The sequence below is a fragment of the Lissotriton helveticus genome, chromosome 1_1 (genome assembly GCF_964261635.1).
Source record: "Lissotriton helveticus chromosome 1_1, aLisHel1.1, whole genome shotgun sequence".
NCBI lineage: Eukaryota > Metazoa > Chordata > Amphibia > Caudata > Salamandridae > Lissotriton > Lissotriton helveticus.
The window spans coordinates 1,232,623,186-1,232,644,042 of NC_136057.1; the positions used below are offsets into that span (position 1 = coordinate 1,232,623,186).

Genomic DNA, 20,857 nt, shown 5'->3' on the forward strand with positions numbered 1-20,857 from the left:
TGTTTCCTGCTTCTCCTTGTTTTCCGGTTGGATTTTTTGATGCCTGAAATGATCCCCTGCCTCTTGCTCTGGTACGGTTGTATCCCCCTCTTTGCGGTCTTCCTTTTGACGTTTGCTGCTCCTTGTGGAGTAGCTGAAGTTCGTCTAAAAAACTCAGCTGTTGGCCGCCAACTTGTCGTTGTTCCCCTTCGCTCGCTTCTGATTCTTCTTCGCTCGCTGATTTCTCTTCATTCCCAGCCGGGGTGCGCTTCCACTGTTTCTTGTAGGAGTCATATTTCTTCGCAAATGTCAGGATTGTTCCGTAGAGGTAATCATCCTCGTCTCTCCTGAACTTTCTCTGTTTTCTATTCTGGATTTCTTCTTCATGTTTGTCCAGATTGGTTTCCATTTCCATTCTCATTTTCTTCACATTTTCGGGATTTTCATTTTGTTCAGAAATGACTTTTTCCATTTCACCAATTGCCACATGTAATTCGTCAACCTCAATACGGGCATGTTTTATTATTATCAGTAGCATGTTTCTGGAGCAGGCCATGTTATTCCTGCCCCACTCTTCCAGCATTGCAGGTGTGGTGTCGGGATGATTGGGTAACACAAAGATCCTCAGCCCTCTCGGGACCATGTCGCATTCGACATATTTTTCCAAAGTGATAATTTCCCATGAGCGAGAAATTTCCTTGCGTTGTAATTTCTCTAATTTGGCAAACAATTGCTTTATATTTGTGATGGTTGTCGATGTGTTTTTGTTACTTTCATCCCTCCTTTTCGTGCCAGGAGCTGTCTTTTTAAATATGTCCTCTGCTTTTGAGGCCCGTTTAGCGCTTCTTTCCTCCATTATTATTGCAAGATGAGCTACAGCTGTTTGCTATTATGCTATGTCCTTCGATTTACTTTTACAGTTCAGATGTTCAAATCAGTTGTTAGACGAGCCGACTGTCTATTTTGAGGCGCCAGTTAGCTGATGTTATCTCAATTACTGCGCCCGGAGTGTTTTCCTCCTAAGTCTCAATTGTTTTTGAATCTCCGAGTGAGGTGTGTCGTTTGTGAAATAGTTGTTCCAAACTTATTATTTCAGTGCAGCTGCTCTTAGCCTTTGTACTTTCTTCACCTCGCTGACAATGCCCATGAAACTTTTCACCCGCTCCCGATTCTCCTTACCTGGGAGACTCCCGGCCGTGTTCGTGTCCTCCGACCCTGCACGTCGGCGCTCAACCAGTCAGGCAGCGGGAAGGTTTGTTTCCGTTTTTTCAAACAATCGCTCTTCCTTGGTTGCGTGCGTTTATTTTCTTGTCACAGCTTCAGCTTTGCACGTTATTTACCAACGCACCGGGTTGCTTCTAACCCGATTGTTTCAATGGAGATGCGATGTGGGCATTCGGTTCTCCCCTGTAATTTAGATTCCCTCGCACTCTACCTCGTCGCAGGGGGAACACAATCACGCTGGTGCCATCGTCGGGATCGAGGTCGTCTCCCGCTTTACATCCAACACAACAGTTTTCAAAGTATTGATGGCACTCCACTCAGAGGTTGCTTTTCAAATTATTTAATGATATCAATTGAGATCTCAATTGTTATCATTAAATAATTTGAAAAGCAACCTCTGAGTGGAGTGCCATCAATACTTTGAAAACTGTTGTGTTGGATATATATATATATATATATATATATATATATATATATATATATATATATATATATATATATATATATATTCTAGTGGCGGTCGCCAGTAGGTAGTTATAGTTACTACCATGTATCTGTATAAAAAGCATGTTTTGACTTGCCTATATCTTTGGCCCAGTTTGAAAATTCTACACAATATTTTCCCAAAAATGTGCCCCAGTGATTCTAGTTGTGCATGGAAAGTTTCGGCATGATCCATCAAACCGGGGCTGAGAAAAAGGGGGAGTCAAAAAAAGTGTATATCCCATGTTAATTCCCATAGAGTCTTTAGACATGCTGGCAGCCTGAAACGCTAGACGTAGTTACACCAAATGCGGCAGAAAGGTAGTTTTTGGTCGTGGTTAAGCTTTCAGTTATTTGGTGTAAATCTGTTTAGTAGTTTGCGAGATATTAGAAAATCTAAATTTGGTTATCTAGCGACGCGTACCCTTTGCAAATAATGACAAACTTATGCAGAAATCTGCAGAGCTCTGATTGTCTGCCAGCGCTTCATCAGGAAGGGTTGGCAGCTGTCTTGGGACTTGTCTTTAGCCGAATCACAAAATAAAACAATAAAATTAAAAAAGGGGGTCAGGGTAGGAATACCTTAACCCCCTAGCTTTGGTCCTAGGGTCCCAGAGTGTTCAAGTTCAAGTTCAAATAACTTTATTCGATTGTTAACATAACAATCATAAAAGCACAAGTTAATAAACATACAATTAAAAAAATACAGTTGATCCATTACATTTATGACACGAGAGATTATATAGACAATATAAGACACGAATAACAGGCAGAATCCCAGAGTGATTCCGCGAGGCAAGAAAGCATTATTTTAAATTCACTGCAAAATTGGCGAATATTTGTGAATACTGCACTGAATTTTAAAAATAACCAAGCACAGCCTCTTGCACTTGCTTTTAATGTAGCCACAGGGTGGGCGAGGTCCTAGGGGCATGCAGAGATTTGTAAAACCTGGAGAGGGGCACACAGATTCCTCCCTAAGAGCATATGTATACCCTGGGAACCACCACCTCCTCAAGACATATGTAAATGATAATCTGTGGACATTGCGGATAGTCCCAGGGATCACCACCTCCCCAGGGCTCTATTTTAAAAAATAGATGGGACTACCACCTCCTCAGGGCTACAGTAAATATTAAAGAGGAGTCCACATGGACCCCCAAGCCTGGAGGACCACAACCTCCCGGGGACAAACATTTCTTGTTTAAAAGGAGGGAGGCCACATGTCCCCCCTTCCTGGCAATATATGTCCCTGGGAACCATCTCCCCGGGGTCCCTGGGGCTAAAAGCATCCCAGGGAGGGGGCCGCATGTCCCCCATTCCCCATTGAATTGTGACCTGGCCCCCGGGAGATGGGGTCACCAGGGCTCAAATCAGCTTGGGGAGGGCACGTGTACCCCCTCACCCATTAAGTCTTGGGCTGGCACCGGGGAATAATGTGCCTGGGGCAGAAATAGGCCCAAGGTGGGGGATTGCTCAGCCTCACTTCCTCATTATGCATTAGCAGGGCCGTTTTGGCCCTAAATTTCATTTCACATGAATGAAACCTCAACGGGAGGCATTTACAAATATAAACATAGCAGGTGCCCCCGTTGAAGCTCTCCTTCTGTAACGAGCAAATGATCCTACCTCCTGGGCTTGATGAAGGCAAAGCAAATGAGTTTTCTCAGCAATTCCATATTGAAAAACAATCTGAAATCCTTTGTGGTGGAGACTGCATTGTTGATCTGTTGGAGTGCAATCTGTATGTGAGTGTGATGGGTGGGTTATTTCTTGTCCTGTCCTCGTGGGAGGCGAGTCTATGTTTCTCCCTTTAAATTACTATGAGTATGCAAATGTGCAAATCGCTTGGAAGCTTCGTCCATTTGGCCCCGCCCACCTTAGTAGTATTGAAAGGTGTTCCTGGTGTTTGCCAGGATGATGGACGGCTTAACAAGCGGCCCTCCAGCATGTTTTCCTCCCATTTTGAGTTATTGATGCCGAGGAATATGAGGATATCCCCACGAAACACAGAAGCACTTGTTTCATATAGTTAAGAGGAAAGACCCTAGTTTGGTGGAGACTTACCTCTTTGCAGTCTTGTTTTCTTCTCTAAAGAAGGATTCATGTTATCACATATTTCTGGGTAAATACACACCAGGAACAATCACATTGCCAAAATGCACATACAGTCAATGGTGATATTTCCTTGTGCTCCATCACACAGCTGAGGTATAAAATACGTACTGGACATTTATCCAAGGAGATACCACTTTGTAATTAACCATTAGAAAGTACTCCACTTGGAAAGATATTTTGTGCAAAACTGTGGATTCTTGTTGGATAAAAGAGCAAGCGTTGTTTCTTTGTGGCTGAGTCACTCACATGGCTACTGACACACCCACACGGACACTTATTCACCCACGCACACATATTTGACAGACCCACTCAGACACTGATACACCCACTCACAGACCCACATAGACACTCACACACCCATTCACAGATGCACCCAGACACTCATGCACCCACTCTCAGACCCATACAGACACTCACAGACTCATTCAGACACTCATGTACCCACTCCCAGACTGACTCATAACCTCATGGAGGCATTCACAGACACTCTCACACCTACTAACAGACCCAATGAGACACTCAGTCAGACACTCATGCACCCACTCACACTTACACACCCACTCATAGACCCACACAGACACTCACACACCCAGTGAGACACTGATGCACTCACACACTCACTCTCAAAGGTTACATGTTACAGTTAGGTAGTAACATTTTAAAAATCATACAAATTCACGTAAAACCCAAAGTATACAGGGACATTTTAGTTAGGACATAGAATTTTTAAAACCTTAGAAATTCACTGAAGAAACCAAAGGTTACAGGGAAATTATAGTTAGGCTCAGATTTCACTTATACAAAACCAGTGAAATTCAGCAGTTATAGTTACCTGAGCTAACTATAACTTATGAACCAGCAATGCCCTGCTTTTGACCTCATGATGTAATATGTAGGATAATTAGTGCATGGCGAGGGTGCAAGTTATGGTTACCTGAGGGTATGAGTTATTGTTATAAGAGCTAACAATAACTGGTTTATTTCAGGGGTTTTGTATGTTTAAAAGTTACATTGGCACTGAAATTCTCACCTAACTATAACTTTACTCAAATCTTAGTTTTTCTTTATTTTAAAGTAAAGCAATATTTTGTTACCATACATAAAGCCAACCCCCGGCTGTGTCCCGAACCCTAAGATGGCTGCTGCCAAATAACTGTTGATATGGTGGAAGCCAATCAGATCTCTCCAAGTGATCTGTTGGGTCTGCACATCCTCCGTACCATGAAATATACAAAGGTTTTGAGCGTTAATTGCTCAAAAACTACTGATCTGATTTACACCAGTTCACAAAAGCCATCTTTCTGGACTAAGATCCAGCTTTCTGCCAAATGTAAGTTCTGCAGTTTGGGCTGTGGCTGTGTCTAAAGTACCTAGGGAAGAATGGATAGGACAAATGTGATTTAGGACACCTATTTTTGTTGGCCCCCGGTTGACACTTCAGTTAAGAGCTGAGGTGCATTAAAAAACTGGGAACGTTTCATGAACATTCATCAAATGGTGGCAAAGATATAAGCAAACCAAAAAAAGCATTTCCTACGGAAACATAAATAATTATATAATAATTCACTTGGAAACATGAGACTGGTGAAATAATTAAAGCTGCCTGAAGGCCAGACCTACTACTTCTGCAGAGCGTTAGCCTGCCTGGCAACACTCATCCCCTGTGAAACTTCACCTGTGATACTTCAGCACATGGTAAGTTCTTTCCTTGTCCCTCACCCTTGGGGCTGAAAGCTGGACCTTTTATACCCAGATGGTTCCCGTCTCAGCACTACTCCATTAATTATGCCCTGATTTCCTTTCTTTCAGCATGGTGACTTTGGCTTGATTAGTTTCCCCGTCACTCCAAACTGTACCTAATTAAATCTTTGGTTGGCTACCCTGGCTCTTGGAATAATATTCATTATCCTCCTGCCACACTGGGCACTCGCAAGCTTTCAAACCTCTGTTATGCATGACCTTGTCCTTCCAACTGCTCCGGTTCTCCAACCACCACTTCACACATTACTTACCTCACATTTACGTTGCAGGAGTTCTCCTTGTTGGTGCAGCCTTTGCGCACCTGCTGGACTCCTCACACCTTGGTGCAGCCATTGCATTCCATGACAGACTCTCCAACCACAGTTTCTCAGGTTGAATTGTGCTACCACAAGATACCTTGCATTTTCGAAGACTTCACCCCTAACTTATACATTGATATCTCACTTATGTCTTTCCCTTCATCCTCTAGGAACTCTCCTGATTCCCCACACGCCTCCCTACCTCCCATCTTGTTTCTCTCCCCTTTCACAGGCCTCCAGACCATTTATCGGGTAGCTACGCATCCTACCCTTGTTCCCCCTCTCTTTCCATCTATTCCTACCCCCTCCCTGACCCCTTCTCTTTTCCCTTTTTAGGTCTCGCCTTCGCAGCGCACATTCACTGCAAAGGCAAAAATACCTTTTCCCGTCGCTTTGGCTTTTCAGCCAAGCACGTGCACGCGTTGCATTGCCTTCAATGCAACACGTGCACGTCAGGAGATTCACTCGCGGGAGCGCACGTCGCCGTCTGGCAGCAATTATCGCTCCCGCGAGTGAATCGCGCCCCTCGTCTTCCCCCCGCCGCACCAGGCGCTCGTTTGTTGCTTGTTTCTTCTTCCTATCATGTGCTCATACTGCTGCCTGTCGTTTCACGAGTGCCGCACTGCTTTGGTGAAATGGAACCATGTTCACAGTTTGCTCATCAGCGCAGACTGCTGATTTTTTTACTTCCTCTCTCGTGCTCATACTCCTGACTGGTTATTACAATGTTGTCGGAAAACATACGTTTTGAGGAGACCTCCGTGCTCTGGAGTAAGCACAACCTCTCGGATGTATTCACTTCACAGGTGAAGTTTTTTCCTTCCACTCGTAAATCACATGCACCTCTGCTCCCGTTACAGCTTGTGCACCAAAAGGTAAAAAACTCACAAGGGAGATGTACACTGCGGGCTAAAACGCAAGTTACAGACAGAACAACATGTAATTCCGTCAAAATGAAAATACAAAATGGGTCTTATTTCAGGAGAATTCATGTGGGGTATTCAAGAGTCTGTCTAATCAAAAGAAGACTCTAAATACGTATCCATTTTAATAATTTGGTATCTACCACGACATACAGTGCATCTGCAGGCCATCTCACATCATTCCTTGCAGCCTCCCCCTCTCGCTGTTGCGTCCTCATTATTGCTTCCTCCCTCTCATTGCTTGCCCGTCTCCCACCCCCTCCTGCCTAGCTGCTTAACACATCCTCCCACTCATTTCCCCCATCGCTGCTTGGGCATGTATCACTGTCAACATGAAAGTGTTGTTTTTACATAGAATAAACACCTGCGTCTATCACTTCCTTAATTTTATCTTTTGAAGATTGCTGTGCTACTTTTCTTTGCTTATGTTTTCTTTATTGCAATGCCAAGCATGGATGGCATTCACATACATACACTCCATTTCGCCCAGCATGACACCTTCACCCGTCTCTGTAGCCCCCTCCCACAACACTACTTGGCCGTCCCACCACCCTTCCCATATCCCACATTCACAACATACCAATTTCTCTGGGACTAATATTTGTGAGTTACATCGTGGCCAGTGCTTTAAATGGGCCGGCACTCACCGGTACTGAGTACCGGCACTTTTTCCTTTTCACCCCTTGAGTACCGGCACTTTTCCTAAAAGGGAAGAGAGTACCGGTACTCATGGAGCCTGACTTCTACATAGGCAGCGCTCATTTCATCCCTCAACCTTTAACGAGCACTGCAGGGAATTAATCAGGGGAGTACTTGTCACCCAGCGTGAGCTGCTTTGTCATTCATCAGGGCGGGTGTGTCTCTGCAAAGTGGTTATCTTTTCCATTGATCTTTCACGGGGCTGAGAAGGGGGTGCAATCAAATGGGTGGCGGCGGGCCTCACTGTTCTGGATAGAATCGTGAACAGGACAGAACAAAAGAGCGTTGGCTAATGCTTTCACTATTGCCACACATCTGAATTGCCTACCACGCACGTGAATGGCCTACTTGCCTGCTGCTACTTTCTTTGTTTTTCTGTTGTTGAAAATGTTAGTTATCGCTGACCAGCAGTGTCTCATTTAGAAGTGGGTTTATGCTCCAACGGACCCACATGTTCAAGCACCGCACACCGAGTTCGCTACCTGGTGTGCTCATGTTAAAAGAGGTAACTGTCGCTTTCTATGTGGACAAACAAAGTGACGCTCTTCACAACCTCATGAATGGAGTGGGTGGGGTGAGAGCACTGATGGAAGCAGCATAGAAGATTCTGAAATAGGCATTCATCTCGAGTTTTTTTCCACAGCAGCCATTTCAAGAAGCAGGCAGATTTGAAAGATTCCCGAATATGTTGCATCGTTTTTCCCGTGTTGTCCTTGCAGTGATAAAGCAAAAAAATGAAATTCATTCTGTTGTCCTGAGGGGTGGTTACTAAATGGAGACAGTTGAACTCATAGTCGATATAGTGTGGGTTTAAAGCATATTTGAGGGGTGCAGAATGAATGCTATTTGGAGCACTGTGTTCACCTGGGCATGTTTTCTGCAGAGTGCGTCCTTTCAACAAACTATTTGACTCGAGGAGATAGCTTAGGAAGGGTACATACATGGCTCTTCTGCGCGTCAATATAAAGCCAAACCCTTTAATGCTTGAACAGTTTCCCCTCTTTTATCAGGCCCTCACAAAGGTCCTGTCCTGCGTACAGTGACATTCCCCCCAAAAAAGTGTGTATTTCCTTTTTGAAGGTAAAATGTGAAAGACGATGCCACAGACAGACCCAATATTCACTTTAATCGTATCATCAAAAAGAACTTGTTTTAGTTGCCCCGTGGTTTTGTAATTTGGTCCTCGATTGCAGCAGTAATTACAGCAGCTTTGCCCCTATGGCAACATCTAGACATTTTAAAAGCCCAGAGTCACGTCGCAGTGCAGCCAGTCTGTTGGCTTCATTTGACCAGTGGCCCTTGATCAGCAATTTCTGATGGCACAGCTGCTGCTTCTCCCCTCTCATCACAAGCAAAGGGTGAAAATAACGCGGTGCCCGAGCCTCACTTTTAAGGACGTTGTGGTTCACAAGCCTTTATAAACCCTTCCCTCTGACTCGTCCCCTCCACACCCCTTTAGCTCATCCCAAGCCTCCTCCTACTGCTATGACCTAAAAAAAAAAAAGTCTAAATCCTTCCCTCTTCTATCCCTCCACTATTCTTTGCGATCCAAGCAATAGACTAACATGTCCAGTCATATTTCACTAAACAAATCTATTATAGGTTCCAGAGTAGCGTGCTACTCGCCAAGAAAGTGCTTCAATACCTCATTAGGGGTAACAAGCACGATATAAATACAAACCTTTTTCCCTAGTCTATCCCTCCGCTATCCTTCTCATCCAAATAACTGACTAACATATATCTACCACTCAAATTATTTTCATATTTCAATATACTAATTTAACACTAATCCTTTATGGGTTACGGAGTAGGGTGCTACTCACTGAAAAAGTGATTTGACGCCTCATCAGGGGTAGTATGCGCTACATAAATGCAATTACAATACAATACAATACTTGCATGTGTAAATAAAAAGGATCTTGTTACCAAACTCGCTGATCCTTATTTTATCGACCATGTCAGTCCGGTGAAAAATGTGAAATGCTCTTTAAACAGGGATGTTTGCAGCCAGTGTTAAACTACCTGTACCTACATGCCACATGGATGTACATGGCTGCATTTTTATCAGAAGCCGGTAAATGTGTTGCATGGCCAGGTATGTGCGTGTTCTGCACACTCATTGGTTGCAATTTATTGCACACTGTAATCAAATGCCAAAAGCAGAAAAACATAAATTTTTGTACAAGTTACGTGGTACAAGCACAGAAAACATATTTAATTTGTAATACGCCCCATCTTCTAACCAGGACTTCACGTCATTGGCCATGTTTTGATTCAGAAAGACCATCTTGCCATTTATAATGTGATTTGAAAGCCTGTTCTTTTCTTTTTAATATGTATTTCATCCACAAATGCAAGAATGCATTTGGCATTTAGTATAGTAAGTATATGAGGCATATAATATCAATTATTAGCTGAATTAACACACCTGGGATCATGGTGTGTATTTTTATTACAAACAGTGCAGCCAGATCAGTCCAGTAGATACTTCATTCTTTCTGATATCCTGTCTGTAGCATGTTTACTCCTTCCACCACTCCTTTTCAATCACATAAAATGGAATGTTGAAAGGGTGAGCCACCAGCAGCAATAAAGCTAGTGTCTGTCTGCGTGTCAGCATTTCTCATCCAGTAGCAAGGGGAGAGAGAGAGAGAATATGCTGCTCACTAAAGTTATACACAGTATGTCTTTTCGAAAGCAACTCTGGTTTCCAGGTTTGAAAGAAACACCCACTAGTAGCGAGAATGAAAATAGTTCCAGGTTAATTCCAAGCTTTTTACAGGTGCTTATTCACCATTCGTGAGAACCAGAAAGCTAAGGCATCATAAGTAACAATATAGTGGATAACTCTGGAGGTTAATGCACTTGCTAGAAAGATCTGTGTACATTCTAACCAAGGGTTTAACTTACCATAAAAGTGCATGGAGGATCAATGTGTCTGCTGGAAAGCACAGCATGCAACATGTAAGTTACAGATTCGTTTTTTATGTAGATAGCTTAGTTGATTGCTGTTTTTGTTCCATAGAGCCTTGTGTTACCTGCAGGTCAAAAGTTACCATCCTTGTAATCTAGCTTAGTGAGTTATGACCCTGCAGCAAGGCCCTGCCTGCAAACAAGAAGGCATATATTTAAAACCTTGCTGTTTTTCCTCAATCTTTTCTTATTTTAAGGATGCTAAAAAAGGCTTCTATGGTTAGTAATAAACACTTATTAGTAAGTGCCATATATATAGTTATTAGTGAGATAACTAATGGATAGATATATCCGATATTCTAACAATGCATGCAGATTTTGTGCATACAATCATGGCAAAGTCAAAAAGCTAACCCCGCCCCTTGATCCACCTTGGCCCCTCCCAGAACTCCGCCCACTGCGCCTTTTGGTGAGTACCTGCACTTATTTTTTTCCATTTAAAGCACTGATCGTGGCCAATGTATCAGAGATGATTTAGCACGAAATTTGATGTCAGGAAAATGCGCAGATGGTTACAATAGTAGTAATTAAACTCAGGTGTTTACATCTTTGGGTGTGTGTAGGAGTTATGGATATTGTGCTGCATGGCTAAACACTTATAATGTCCCAAAGGCAAACACATAGATAAAAGACATTATCATTTACAATATCAATAGCTCTAAGTCTCACAAATGCGACACCTATAGCATTGGAAATGCTTGTTTTTTTAAAAACAATTTCCCAATGTGAGAGTTAGTTATTGAAAAAACAAAAATGAAATAGCCCTGACCCGCTGAGATATTTCTCCCAACATTTGGTGGGGGGGAGGGCATTAATTTGACCTGTTACACTGCCAGACTTTCTTGAGCCATTGTTAACAGGAACAATTTACATTGATTCTCCCTAAACAGAGAGGACAACTTGAAATTAATCAGCTAAGGGCCCAACATCAGATAAGCCATCACTATAAAGGTTTCAGCTGGTGGAAACACGCCATTAGGTGTCCCACCCTCACTTTTTATCAAATTTTCCCCATTTGCCTCACTCTGTATGAAGCCCTATATTTGATTGTTTTTTTTGGGAAAGTGTTGATTGTTTTTGTACATTTACTGTCCCGTAGCAGCAAGCAATATCCGTTTGTAAAGGTCATTCATAGTCTGGTGTGTCTTTATCGAACCGAACAAGTCCATATAAGTAATACTGGTTACAGGTTTGGCACGTACATTGTGACGTGTTATGCATGGTTTCTTCGTAGAGGCTAACATTAAGAAAGAAATGGAACCAACGTTGCATGCAGGTGATGATTAATTAACTACTTCATGTAGATGCATCTGAGACAGCCTCCTCTCCTTCCTTCTCCATAGTTCTATTTTATTTTTGCAGGAATTCTTTTTATGTTACGTTAATCTTCTTTGCTGTATGCAGCATTCATAAATGATGTTGACGTTTCATACTATAGTCTCTAAATCTCCGATAAAAAGGACTTGCCCTCTCCAGTTTGCTGAGAAGCTGCACATAAATAGGTGTCCGATAACAATCTTGGTGCTATAACCCTATAGATCAACTACACTCTACCCATGTCCGGCCTTGCATCATGCAGCAGTGCTGGGATGAAGTCATGCCTAGAGAAACATCAACCAAACAGGTGGACACGTAATAGTTGCTAGGAAGCACTTGCCTTACTCTCACTATTTTACAATAAGTACATCAATAAATAAATGTAACAAAATCAAAAGACATATGAAGACAGTTGTTTGCACCATGTGTTTTTCCCCAGAGCACAGACAGTTCTTGCTTACCAGAGATGGTCACTGCTGAAGTGCCTACAGTATGGCTACTTCCCTATCAAACTGGCTGTTGTGCCGGTTGCGTAGCGCGGTTAGCATTATTCTGCAATAGATAATATTGTGCTGTTCTGAGACTAGTTGTGCTTCAGTTCAGGTCTCTGTAGCTGTATGGTTGCCATGTTACCCCCCTGTAGTTGCTCCCATGGTGCTTCGGAGATTAGAAGGGCGTGGGTTTAGGATGCCCCAATAAATGCCCTAACTGCCTCCCCCCGCCCCATTACTACAAGTAAGACTGTTGGTCTGAACCCATGTCGTACACCAGATTGAGAGATTGGAACTCTCCTAGCTGCAGGCCTCTGTCTTCTAAAGTGTTTTTAGTTGTCTTCATTTTAACAATTTGGCGAATCATAAAGCGAGTATTAGTCATAATGTTCCAAATTGTTGTCCCAACTACAAGGGTGTAGCTGTCTGCAGTGCAGCAGTGCCTTGTTCAGAGGAAGCAGTGGCCCTCTGCACTAAGTTTGGTTGTATTTTCATGCTTCCACCAGGGCCTGTTGCACACTTCCTACACCACTGCTCAGCTACACTAATTGGGGCTCCTTGCCAACAGATTTTTCAAATCTTGTATTTTTAGTGATATGACCACTGATGGCCCTGCTTTTATATTAAAAACAGAACTTTGGACTATACCATTTCCCGCTGAAAGGCAATATTTCTCTCCATGTGTTCCCATACCTGGCGTGTCGCGCAGTTTGGTGCTTACTTTCCCTCCATGCTAAAGAACAGTAGATGTTTCATCACCCAGGCTAATGTTCTGCATAGCTAAATACATATAAGGTCCCAAAGGCGAGACCGATTGCATTGCAAATGCTTAATCATACAGGTACTGTTAATCAGTATATGTAATCCTGATGCCCTGAAACAGCACAGGTCAAAACGCTGTTAATAAAACTCAGTGCAATCAGGGCTTCCTTGTCTCTCTAACATGCTACTAACAAATTGTTCTCTCAATGTTCACGGTGTTTACAAATTTTAATCGAACAGTTTCGCTGTTTTATTCACCGCATCTCGTGTCTCACTTGCATTGTTCACCTTGCCACAAGCACTTTGGGTCCATTTATATTCTGGATTACACTGCAATTGATTAAATATAATATTACTGTCTGAAACAAATGTTTTTTGTCAAAACATTGAATACTGAACGCTATATCCAACTCTGGTGATTTTCCCTTTTCGTGCCTCCTTTTTGTAATTTATTTTTTACTTTGTTAATTGTCTCTTTAGTACTAACTGTTGAGACAGTGTTGCCTGTTACTATTTTAATAAAATTGCCACTTTCTTACTTTAACCATTCTGTCTCTCTGCCTGTCTCTGAACACGTCAGGGTTAGAATGACAGCTGGGCCTGCTCTCTGTTTCCTTGAACCCAAGCTTCTCCAATTGCATGTTGGCTTTCCTCCTGTTCTTTGAAGTCTCATGGTGAGAAAGGATTTCTTGCAACTCTGCTTGTGCTGCTGGACTCTGCCATTCGTGAGTCCTACCCTCGCTTGAGGTGCCCCCTCCAGTCCTATGCCTCAGAAGTGGGTTTCCTGCACTTCAGTCTCCTTAAATCAAGCTAATGGGCTCTTCACGACAGCAAATAGGCCTGTTCGCTCAGGAACCGCTTTGCTTGCTCAAAGGGTCAATGTGAACGGGCAGAAGTTTGTTTCTTCGCACAGTAGCATCTCAGCTTGCGACAGCGAGTCCCCAGCCCATCTGTCTATGACACCCAGCTGCTCTTCACATGCCACGGAACACCACCAGTGACACTCACCGTGCTCCCAGCTAACTCGTTCCCTACAAATGGGTCTCTTGGCTTAAACTTGAGAAGGTAAAACTTCAGAGTGGACGTGTTTGGAACTGTATCTGACGCTCCATCGAGGTTGGCTTGACTTTTCAGATCTGACCTGCGAACTCGAGTATCCCATTAGCGCTGTTGACTTCTAAGCACTGTGTGGAGATCTTCCACGGTGGTTTTTTTCTAGTACTGTGATTAAAGTGTGCAAAAATACTTTACATCTTAAGTTAAGCCTGATTGCTCTGTGCTACGCTATCAGAGGGTGAGCACAGGTTAAATTAGGTTGTGTATCTGACTTACCCAGACTAGAGTGGTGGTTCCTACATGGACAGGATGCATACCTCTGCCTATTAGAGACCTTATTTATAACACCTTCCAATAGTGAAAAAGGAATTTGAGATTTTTCACTACCAGGAAATGTAAAACCTAAAGGTACATGATCAATATTTTAAATACAACCTAATCTGCCCTATTGGATGTTTAGGCATACCCTAGGAGTGATGTCTTTGTATTAAAAGGAAGGTTTACGCCCAGCAAAATGTTTATTTTGCCAGGTTGATATTGCAGTTTAATACTGCTCATCCAGGCTGCAATGGCAGGCCTGAGACTACTGAGGGCTACTTAATTGAGTGGCACAGTAAGTGCTGCCATCACACAAGTGCAAAAAGATCAATTGATAGAATGCAGAACAATGTCATACATTTACCACAGTACAGAGATCTGGGCCTAAATTCATCTGTTTTTTTCGTTTTTTTCCCTCCCCATGCCATTCCAGATTAAACCCAGCCATATGCAAATCAGTCTTGACCCTGCACCCAACGTGTACAGTCCAGCCCAAACTGCCAGACCAGGTCCTCCCTGGACTGGAAACAAACATCCTGGGACCGCTTTCGGGGTTTAACCCCTCATCAGCCAGGATAGCTTGACTCCAGGGGCATGGAGAGCACGGGACCCACGTCTGGGTATACCCGTCCCATCAACTAGTAGCATTTAAGGGGCACAAGCATCAAGCTATTTACCGGTCGCCACCTGGCCCATTCCCAATACAGGTAAAAAGCCATTTCCGATGCATCTGCCCAAAATACATTCGCAAAATAGGTAATCGCAATTTTTGCAATTACCTATTTTGAGAATGCAGTTAGGGAATTGCATTTTGCGATTCCCTAAATGCAATGCAGGAAGCATTCTCAGAATGCGACTTTGCATTAAGGAATCACAAGTTAAGATCAACTTCAAGTTGATGTTAAATTGCGAATCTTTCGAAAAATGCAAAGAAATTACATTTTTTAAGTGCCATGTGGTGCATACACATGCCCTTAGGGCATGTGTATGCACCACTTGTGCACACATACTATTTTTGATTTTTGGGGGTGCATCAGGGTGGCCTTTTGGCACCCTTGAAATTGCATTCACAATTTGCGATTACCTAAATGGACATCGCAATTTGCGAATGCTGTCCCATTCGTTCCTATGGGCCTCAAGGCCCATGGGAATGCATTGGAAGGCATTCCCTAATAGCGAATCGCAATTTGCGATTCGCTATTAGGGAATGAGTAGGAATCGCAATTTATTTTGCGATTCCTACATGCATAAGGAATTATGAGTCCTTAATAGTGATTCCTTAAAAATCGCTATTAAGGAATGGTAAATCCATATTAAGGAGTGCCCCTAAAGTAAAAGCCCTGGGTACATGTAGGACCACTTTACTAGGGATTTACATGTACATGAAATGTGTCAATTGGGTGTAAACCCATTTTACTATGTTTAAAGGAGGGAAAGACAAGCACTTTAGCAAAGGTTAGCAGCGGTAACGTTCACAGAGACCTAAAAGCCAACAAAAACTGGTTCAAGGAACAGGAGGGGTGAAGGCATAAGTTTTGGAGTGACCCTTAAGAGAGGGCCAAGTCCAGCAGTGAACTTTATACAAGAGCATTAGAGCACTTAACTTGATTACATGACACTTTTGTTTTTAGGCTGATAAAGTACTTTTCCCAGAATTACAGAAGGTCGAGCCAAGGCAGGGACTCGAATCTTGTTCACCAGTTCCAATGACGGCTGCCCTGACCATTGGCCCACATCTGCTCTGCCAGGTTAAAAAACATTATTGAAGAGCTTCATCATCTACGCACTGCTTCAGTTATGCAGCAATAGAGGGGGCCAATACGCGTTTTGGGGGCGCAGGTCTTCCCCCGCTCTTACCTGCGTCCGTCGCAGGGCAGCAAACGCAGCGACAGCCACGGGCGGCAAAAGGTCTAGCTACACCACTGCAGTTATTATAAACAATTGTTAATTTACTTTGATCCATACCAAACTAAGTGTTGGAGAGTATGGCTATACTAATATTTGCAATCCGTCCTTTTTATGTTTCTCTTTAATGGGTCTGGTAATAAAAAAAAACACAAGCAACAGCATTCCCAAATAGCCTAATCTCAATTATTCCAACCGAATATGATTGTTTTTCTGAAAAGTGAAGTTATGCTAGACTGAGCAGCAGCGCTCCTATTATACCATACATCAAATAAAGATGTACATTTCGAAGAAATAATGCTTTGGTAACTGATTTCAATGACCCAGTCGCCCTTACAGAGCCTGCTTGAAGCACATCTGAGCACTTGAGGTTTTTACAAGAAGACTTACTTTCTCAATATAGGTCAATTAAGTCAATGATCTGTAGCAGTCAGCGTGCAGAGACTTCACCGCTTACCATATAAAGACTCTTAACAGTCAACCTTTACCTTAATCTTCTGCGATTTAAATATTCTCTAGCTTGCAATTTTTTCAAAGTCTTGAACTTTAAATTAGAACTGATTTCTGCAGGAGACTCGCTGGAAAAATGGATTGTTCTATCGCCTAGTAGCTAGAGAAAAATAGCTGTTATATTTTGGAAGAGATTTCATAAAGCGAAAATGTGGATATCCACACACATTTTTTTTTAAACTAAATATGACAGGTTTTCATGCGGGGATCTTTTATATGTCTTGCCAGCAACAATGGCGCACATATTTGTTGAATCTTAACAGGATTATATTATAGTTAGGGAAATGAAAAACAACACCTCATACCCCAAGACATGAAAAATGAAATAAAAGGTACGCATCATCTAGATCTGTGTCTAGTTAAGCATAGCCCTTGTGAATTAAATGAACTTTTCATCCTGCACTCAAATTATATTGGCACGTTGTAATCTATTTCTGCTGTGTTCGTCATTTATCTAGATTCAATTTTTTCTACAGATATTCTAATAGTGTTATAAAGATACTTATTGCTGCAAGTTTACAGATTGTTCATTTTTTACCGATTTAAATTATTGCGTTGCATGGCAACAAAAGGATGCAAGCCAATGAAATTTCAGTTAAGACTGCCACTAGTTCAAAGATTTTGCTTCTTTTTCATACGGCGCTATAACCAGGGCCACGGGAATAAAGGGGAGGATCAAATTATGCATCAGGTTCGACTGCTTAAAATTTCAAAGAAAAGGGAAATTATGTGGCGTAATGTGGCGCCTAATGCGAAAGTATTATTTCAGAATGTTTTCATTTGCACACTATAAAACTACCTGGGCAAAGGTTTCACCTCACCAATACCAGCTTAACGTGCAAATAAAGCCACTGAAAAGTGCCCAGCCATGCTTTCCAAATGGATTACTACTCTTCGACTATACATGGTGCCTTGTCTTTAGTAACTTTCCACCAGTGTGAGCTAGAAGTATTATTTTTGATGGATTATTTTGCAACTGTGGTAAATCCATAATCATGGGGAAACGGAGAGGCCACAGAATTGCACCATTCTAGTGTTCTGGTTCTATATCTTGCAAGAGCCAGTGATTTATATCCAAGTCAGGCTGCAACATATTGGGTGACGCACTGAGAGGTCGCTGATGGGTCTGCTTGCTTCTAGTGAACGCAAAACGATCACAGATGAGATAAAGTGACTCAAGCAAGGGATCTTGACATAGCACCTTGGATCCCGTGTGGAACACACATTGCAAGCAATACTTGGCTTCTTCAACAAACATTTATTTGAAAATGTTGGTGACTTTAAAGAGAACAATATACACACTACATTACTTTTACACTTTTTGTCATATAAAAGAATTTCCTTACCAAAACTGCAGGGACACCAGAAACCACACTTATGCACTTTTTTGGCAGATCTATTTAACCATCAATTAACAATAAAAACAACCCAAATTCAAAAACACCATCACTGATCGGACTTCAGGAAAGGTTGGTAACAGAAGGGAGGAGCGAGTCAGTCTTTATGATCTTTGCTTACACTCAAACATATTAGAAAAGGCAGAGAGATGGAGCGTAAAGGTGGCGACATGAAAATCAACTGCTGTCATTGCAGGTAAGGCAAATAGTCTCTCCCCATGCCCACCATTGCCACCTGAGCCATAAACGCCATGTTAATTTATTTGCTTCCTTCCAGGGTGGCAGCGCTAATCCTGCCTGTCTCTGCAGACTATGATCAGCAGACAGTGGGACACGTTATATATAGCTGGATTGGCAATTCCTCTGCCTACCTCATCTGGTCAGAACAGTTTTGAGCAACGTTGGTGTAAGGAGATGAGGTCAGCAGAGAGGAAATAAATTACCAGCCAATGAGATGGATGAGTAATGTAAATGAGTTGTTCGTGAACTACTATATGTGCATGTGTATAGATTGATGTGTGTGTTTGCCTGTGTGTGAGGAAGTGCTTGCAAGTGTGGCGGAGGAATAAGTGCACTCTGAGGATGAAACCAGGGACAGGAAGTTGTTCTTTGCCCATGCGGGCAGAACATAGGTGCTTACAACTGTACACATTGGTTTTAGTTTATCAACTTTGATAGGTGCACGCCTCAGTATACCTGCTGTATGATGGGAAAATATGAGTATATAAATGTCACTGTGCATAATGGGAGGCTGATCCTCGGCATCCAAACCTATTCATAGCACAAGGTGGCATTACAGGGAAATGTTTAAACTGGACAGGGGCATTTTATTTTTAAAATAATCTTTATTAGAATTTAAAACTTACAAGATTTAGAGAACTACTGCCTTCTTTCAACATGGTTAACAAGAACCAACAAAAATATTGGTCTCTATTGTAATGAGAGGAAAAAAGCTGAGTTAACATTAACAATAAAAAAACACATAGCTACGTCTGCAGCACAACACTGTGCTTCTGTTAATGGTACCCAAGTAATGCAGCAGGCTATTTAAAGTCCTTATTTCTTTCCTATATTTACATTTAACTTTAAGTAAAGGAGTAGTGCATTTCTCCTCCAGAATATACAATGTGTGAAAGAAGGAGCAGGGTGACAATGTGGATAGTGAAGGTACAGAGACCATAAAATGGGCACAATGAACAAGAAAAGGGGCAATAACCAATCATGTAGCTTTTGAAATGATAACTCCAAGAGCACAACATTCTAAAATGATCCTCCCGTAGCCATCGTTCTAGATTTACACCCTCTAGATGTAATGAAACAGTCCTGGAAAATGACATGTCAACTGCTCGTGCAGTCCTCATCCTCTGTGTGGCCTATGACACTGTTGATGACACTATATTGGTGGAAAAACTGTAGTAGTTTGTTGGGAATATCTGGATCTGGTGTATCTAGGATCAATTTCTTTTCTTGTTAATCACAGCCAGTTGATCAGGCTCGTGTCAGCTGAGTCTTGTATGTGCAGTATCTAGCAGCATCAATCAAGGCTCATCTCCCTTATGCCTGTTTTTGAACATTTACTCAGTCAGCTACTAGACCAACACAACAGCAACATCCAGGGGATTGCATTTAGCACACACATTTACTTACAGCCAGTTAGACTTGACAGCCTATGGGTAGTCTTCCACAAAAGTTTTGCCTTATTTCTCCATTTTTGCTGATCTAATTTTTGTTAACCTTCGGACTCTGTGCATTTTACCACTGCTAACCAGTACTATAGTGTGTTGCTCTCTCCTTCCAAAGATGGAAGAACAGGCTTACACCAATTTGGCACATTTATTTACTTGTAAATCCCTGGTAACGTTGTACTACATGTACTCAGGGCCTGTAAATTAAATGCTACTAGTGGGCCCGCATCCCTTATTTTGCCACCCAATGAAGTGGCCTTTTAAACATGTTTGAGGCCTGTAACTGCAGCCTGTGTGTCAAGTTTTTAAAGTGTCATCTCTGCCTGAAAAAATTTACCTTTTGCCAAGCCACGCCTTCCTTTTTAATACATATAAGTGACCCGTAGGGTAGGCCCTAAACAGCCCATAAAATAAGGTGCAGTGTATTTATCAAGTAGGACATCTACTTTTTACATGTCTCGGTAGTGATATAATCTTAAATTTGTTTTTCACTACTGCAATGCCTACCTCTCTAATAGGATAACATTGGGTTAACTTATTACCTCTAATAAGTGATACACTTTTATGTAAGAGCAGGAAGGAATTTCATGTTTGGAGTCTGAACAATTGTAATACAAATCCCTCTTTAATGGTAATGTTGGATTTTAATTCACAATTCTGAAAATGCACTTTTTGAGCCTAGATAAGTAAACAACCACTGGATGTTTGCTGCCTTCACACTACGTCACATGACTACGTTTGGCTGGCAGCAGTGCTTTTTTATTTGTAAAAAAAAGAAGTGCAGGTGCTGAAAATGTTGCCAAGGAGGCCACCGGACATGTCTTCCTCCGGTGAACCCCACTTTCAACACTCTCACTGCCTCAGTCTCTATCTTCTAACCTTGATCTGTTGTCTGTCCCCTAAGTCTTTGCTCTCTAGAGTCTATCCTCTCACCTTTCTAATTGTTTTCTATCACCT

At 42.2% G+C, this 20,857-nt stretch overlaps 1 protein-coding gene across 1 annotated transcript in view; it reads right to left on the reverse strand.

Moving 5' to 3' along the window:
• Positions 1 to 20,857, reverse strand: part of TBC1D22A (TBC1 domain family member 22A) — a 2,393,943-nt gene that overhangs the window by 407,173 nt on the left and 1,965,913 nt on the right. The window lies entirely within an intron of this gene.